Raw genomic sequence first — 5,898 nt, forward strand, 5'->3', positions numbered from 1 at the left:
CGCCGGGGGAAAGGCCTGCCCCGTCCTCTTCCAGGTGTCGAGGGCACCTGCCTTCCCTGCCCTGCGGAAACAGGGCCTCGTGTTTCAAGAGGAATGGTGTGTCCCCTGAGGTCACCCCCAGAAGGTGACGCCCCCAGCGCTCTAGAAACATCTAACAAGGAAACCCTCCGAGTAGCACCTTGCGCGCTCACAGCCAGCACCCACAGCCTCTTCCCTATGAGCCCAGAACGTCTCTTCAGATTTACCGTGCAAGCCCCCGCAGAGGCAGCCCGAGTGCCCGGTCGTTTGCAGAAGCGATCCCCCACCTGCAGCAAACAGCTGCCTCTCCTGAAAGAGGGAGCACTCTGTATCCCACCATTACCAGTCACTCAGGTAAGAAGCACCCTATGTCAACTCCCCTTAACTCCTGCCTCGGGAACATCGTATTCCTTCCTTGAAGTTTCCATACCCAGTGTACCGTCACTGCTATTAATTTCAAAAATTAAGTTCTACTCCCATAAGCACTGTGCCCTTCTCCCCGCCCTCCCCCAAGGCGTTGCTGTGAGTGTAAAGGAGCTGTGATGTTGTCAGTATGCAGAAGTTCAAGGAAAAGAAGGTGTAGGTGACTATTTGTAGGACAAAGGCAAGTGTATGTTCAGCAGCCACTGGGACCATAGGGCACAGCACCACAGCGTACCTATGTAGTAACTATGAAAAGGAGTATTGTTTTTGATAGTGGTTGACCCTAAGGTAACCACTTTGCTGGTGACGGGAGTATAACCCAACCTTTTGTTTAGAGAAAATTCCTAGCTCTTAGGAGAACACATGCTGATATAGCCACATCTTGGACAGCTGCAGCTAAAAGCCTGAGCCTCCAGATTCAAACTCTGCAGATTTTAACACTCAGGCCCTGACTCCCATTGTCGAAAGAGAGCAGAAATTGAAATTTATTCTCACAAGTGACTACCAAACCAGCAGATGCACTCACAGGCTGCATAAGGTCACAAGTGGTCTTCAGCAGAAGTTTCATTTCCAATACAAAACAGTAATGCCATTTTGAAAACAAAACCTACAGGTAAAGAGAGAAAATATTACATCTTAACAAAAAGATTTATTCTGACTAAACAAAATGTACAATGTTTCCCAAATTACAGCGAGTTTTCGTGGCTCTCTGAAGTCTGCAGATCCATCGAGTAACTTGATCACTTCTTACCCTGCAGTTTGATCAAACTACTTTTTGCCAGACTTCTTTATTCCACCACTAGCTGCCAAAAGAAACAACACAACTGGTTAGACAACTGTTACAGAGCTTAGTTACAAATTTAGTTCCTCATAAAATCAAATCCCCACTAGACTGCTTGTACAACTCAGATCCCCACTGGTGAATTGTTTTTGCATGTGTTAGTCTTCTGTGTTTGTGATCTCACAAACTTTACTCTGAATAAATAACTTATTAGAAACCAAGTTTCTCCTGGAACCAAATATGCCCCATAAATCTACAACAGAACAAAATATTTCAACAATTCCTTTGTCCCTCCATGGATACCCTCCATTGTTTACTTCTTATACAGCAGGAGTATAGTCTGGTCCAATCAAATTCAAGGCTAAGGAAATAAAAGCATCGGCATCCCTACAGCAACCAGAGCCCCCAGTTGGGATCAAAGCCTTACAGAAGCAGATACTGGAATTATGAGAATTCCAGTTCTCTGGAATTCTGTTCTTTGCAGTCCCTATTATTGAAGAGACTAAAGCAAGGTGAAAGAAAAAAAAACATATTAACACGGCAACAAGTGCAGCATTTTTTGCAAATGCTGGTTTTTACAGCATGTGTCATGTATGACCAGTGAAAAGGAAAAAAGAATAGCAAGCCTACAGCAAGATAGGCTGCAAGGGCTGACAGTCAACAGCAGACTTTGCACTGCAATAGGATTCTAACAGCATTGCCTTGCTGAGGCTCTCGGGAATAGCCTAGCCCTCCCACAATAACATAATAATCACTATCTGCTTTGGCAAGCATTGGACAAGGACCAGATGACTGAAATTCAGTCTAGAAAAAGGCAGAGTAATAACGGCAGGAAAGAACAATGAAGAAATCTGTAAGCTGAAGCGCCCTACACAGAACAAGTTTAGGATGGTAAGGACACAGAAGAGAGGCTCAGCGCATTGTTTTGCATTGGTCTGTTACACCAAAGACATTCTGAGTCCCACATCCAGCACATTTTTTGTACGTCAATAAATCAGAGGAGCTAGATCAGTTTGAGATAAATAAACAAGAAATATCCCAAGTCAGTAGGACTGGATGGCACTCCCTCCGAGAGTACTGACAAGCTCTAATGTGAAATTGCAGAACTGCTGGCTAAGATTTGAAACATCATTACAGCCACTATGTCATAGGACTCATAGACTGCCAGCATAGCTCCCAGATACAGAAAGGGTTCTATAAAGAACTGGGGAACTGCAGACCAGGGAGTCTGACCTTGATCTCTGAGAAGATAACAGAGTCTGTAACAAAGCAAATGGATAAACACAGTCCTGTGAAAGTTAACAGGGCTTCTGTAAATGGTAAATCCTTCCTCACTGACCTGCTGGAACTCTATGAGGTTATAATTAAGTCTATGGATAAAGTGAATCCAGGGGATTTCATATTTTCAAACAGCATCTGACAAGATTGCATAGCAAAGGTTGTTAATGAAACTAAGTTTTTATGGGATTCCTGGAAAGGTCCTTCTAGGACCTTTCAAGATTTAAAGCATGCTAAAGAATACGAAGCGAAGTGCAAAGTCTAATGGTCTTCAAAGAAGGGAGAAGGGATTAGTCACATTAACGGACCACAGGTCAAAAACACCTAGAGAGTATAGGCAGGGTGTACCCTTTAACATCCCTAATCCGACCACTGCAAACGCTGGAGGAGTGCACAGACTCACATTAACAGTCTCCTACTACCACCGTCTGAGACAAAGACTAGGCTGGATGCACCATCGAGATGCACCCTGCAAACTTTCTTCTGTGATACAGCGTACTTTACAGTTGCTTAGGCAAAAGCCTTGAATCCAGACTAATTTCGAGTCACAGGTTGTTCTTTTGTTTGGTTTTTTTTCTGCCAGGGATCTACTGCTCTTCAAGAAATTCATCCTCTAAGAGAACAAGTACTGGATTTGTTAAACTTTCAGGACTGTGGCAAAGCTTACATGTAATATATCTGGAAAGAAAAGGATGGTATGCTAAAATAAGAGTAGAAATGTCTCTGCACCATCCCACTGGAATAGGTTAGCATGCCACAGACACTGCTATACCTGCTAAACCAGAACCTGCATCAGTAACTTGGGGGTGAAATTGCATGGTGAAAGAAAAAAAAAATTAGCCTTTATTTGTTATTTATCATCTCCACTTTCCATCGACTTACTGGTGTATGTTAAATAACCTAGAGGTACATGCCTTTTTATGTTTGTCAAGCAAAACCATGACATTTTTGAAGCCAGCAAGCCCTCAATTTTTCCTATCAGTATGGCACCTCACTTACTGAGGGGCCCTTTTCCAGCAGCCTTTGCTTTCATCTCCTCAAGTTTCTTTTGCTCTTCCTTCTGCTTTTGTTTAAATGCCAGATCCGTCTAAAGAGAAGAACAACAGTGTTTGTTAACATCTCCTCCCCAAAAAAATTCAAAAACAACTGACAAGCAATGAGAAACAAATGTAATGTTCCAACAGCAATAAAAACCTGACTGAACTGACGCAAGGCGGCTGAATACTACTAAATATGCAAAGCCTTGCAGAACTATGACAAAGGCTTTTTTGCTGTACCAGAATGCAATGACTAAACTTTAACTTTCTATGTTTGATCTTTCTGAAATTAAACAAGTATCGTTTCCCGTGGCATAATCTCATTCTGCCCTCTGAATAATCAATGTTTGCACTAAAACCATTCATTAATACGCCACCAGTGATACTGGGAGCCTACCGCACAAGTGCTGTCTAACAATAAAACTTGGATTATATGCAATCTAAGAAAAAAAAGCTTGCTTTTAACTAAAAAAAGCATTAATTTAAAAAAAATCCTTCCATGCATATGTCACTATTTTTGCCAGGTTTAATACATTTTTATTAGTTCCAAGAAATCTAATGAGACCGCTGGCAAATTGTACAGGCAAGCCAGCTGTTGAGCATCCCTGCCAGAACAGCCTCCAGAATTGAAGAGAGCTCAGACATACTCTATCCCTTAGATACATATTCTTCACAGACATCAGGGCTGAAGGGGACCATAGTCGTTCTCCTTGGCACTCGGGATTTTGGGGTAACTAAACTGAAGACCTTGACAACTGAGATTCTATAGATTCTTCACCAATCCAGCCCATGGCTCAACTACCTTTATAACTGGAAAGCTTTCCTCTCCTTTAAGTTAAAGCTTCTCTTGCTGCAACATAAGCCTATTACTTCCCCCACCTACCCCACACAGAACAGAATATTCTGTTTCTCCAGGTTTTCCACTGTTTTTTTTTCCCTGTAGACTAACGTGTCTTTCTTAGTAAATTAATCCCTCCCATTTATCCACTTTTGTGGGTTTTTTTCTTGCAGTGTGTTGCCCCTATGTGCTTGCAGTACTGCAGTGCTGAGAGAAAGATAAATATTATCACAACACGTTTGACACACAAGATTTTGTTTATACATCTTGTATGATTTTCTTCTGTTGCAACACCTGATTTTGCACGTTCATGTTCAGTGTATGATCTAAGTCTCGTATCCTTTCAGGTGGACCTGGAGTTTAGCCAGTCATTCTCCTTGTATTTTAAGAATTATCTTACCAAAGAAAGGGACTTAGCATACATGCTTAATTAAATTAACCCATTTTTTCAAACTTTCTCCAATTTAAGATTACTTTGACCTCTGTCTTGTCCTCTGACAGTCTGTGGGCCCCCCAAATTTTCTGTTTTCTACAAAGAGAATAAGTCATATTGTCAGTAAGTCAGTCAATCAGCCTAATCAAGGCACTAATCAAAATACTACTTAGACTCTGACCGAAGACAAAAATCTTGCAAAACCCCACTCAGTATGTCCTTGCCGTCAGACACTGAATCGTTAGTAACTGCTTTTAGAGTGCGGCATTGCAGCAAGCTGCACGCTCACCGTCCATCACCTTTCGAGGTCCCATTCCTGCCTTGCGTTTGAGAACGTTACATGAGCTAGCGTCAAGAACCTCATATCTGCTGTTTTTCTACCCATACACAGAGCACTGCCCTGCTACAGAACAGAATTTCCTTTGTTGCCCACAGCTGTACTAAAATCCATACTGGCTATTCATTTTTACATTATTGTAACTTGGATCCTTGTAAGCACTTAATTGGTTCTCCCATTTCTCCAGCAATAAAGCTTGTTTAGAAAGCCATGGCTGGTCTTTTTTTCCTTTTTCAAAGAGACACCATACTTGTCTTTTTACAGCCGCTGGTGCCTCATTCGTCCTCCACGATCCTCAGAAATAACAGCTCGCGCCCACACTCCGAGCCCTTACGTTTCAGCATCTTTAACGTGAGACTCACCAGGACCTAATTTATCTAAGCGACTTGATAATCCACGGGTTTTGTATCCCCTCCTAGGCTCTTGTGAGCACGTTGATTTGTCGGACTGCCCATCACAGCCTGCTGCTTTGGCGAGGACGTCCCAGCCCTCCCCGTGGCACCGGACGCCCCCGTTAGCCAGCACCGCCGCATTTACCGTGAGCACGGGCGGGACGTCAGCAGAAAAAAACCCGGACAACCGGGGCCGCGGCAGGCAGCGCGTCACCTCTTCGCCCCTTAGGGCCGTGAGTTTTACCGTCAGAAAGGCGCTTCGTAAAACGTGACGTTTCATCAAACGTGCATTGCTACGGAAAGCCGAGCTGAGGGGCGATTTGAACGCGGAAAGCGGCCCCGCCACAAGCACGAGCCGTGG

General features: G+C 43.4%; 1 long non-coding RNA gene across 1 annotated transcript; it reads right to left on the reverse strand.

The window, feature by feature from the left end:
* Positions 1-1,068: 1,068 nt before the first annotated feature.
* Positions 1,069-5,200, reverse strand: LOC103921891. The gene is made up of 3 exons (XR_663863.1): positions 5,098-5,200; positions 3,500-3,587; positions 1,069-1,244 (listed from the first exon to the last, which is right to left on the reverse strand). It is a non-coding gene; the product is annotated as an uncharacterized LOC103921891 (long non-coding RNA).
* Positions 5,201-5,898: the final 698 nt, after the last annotated feature.

This window comes from Pygoscelis adeliae, unplaced genomic scaffold (genome assembly GCF_000699105.1).
Source record: "Pygoscelis adeliae isolate BGI_AS28 unplaced genomic scaffold, ASM69910v1 Scaffold208, whole genome shotgun sequence".
NCBI classification, from domain to species: domain Eukaryota; kingdom Metazoa; phylum Chordata; class Aves; order Sphenisciformes; family Spheniscidae; genus Pygoscelis; species Pygoscelis adeliae.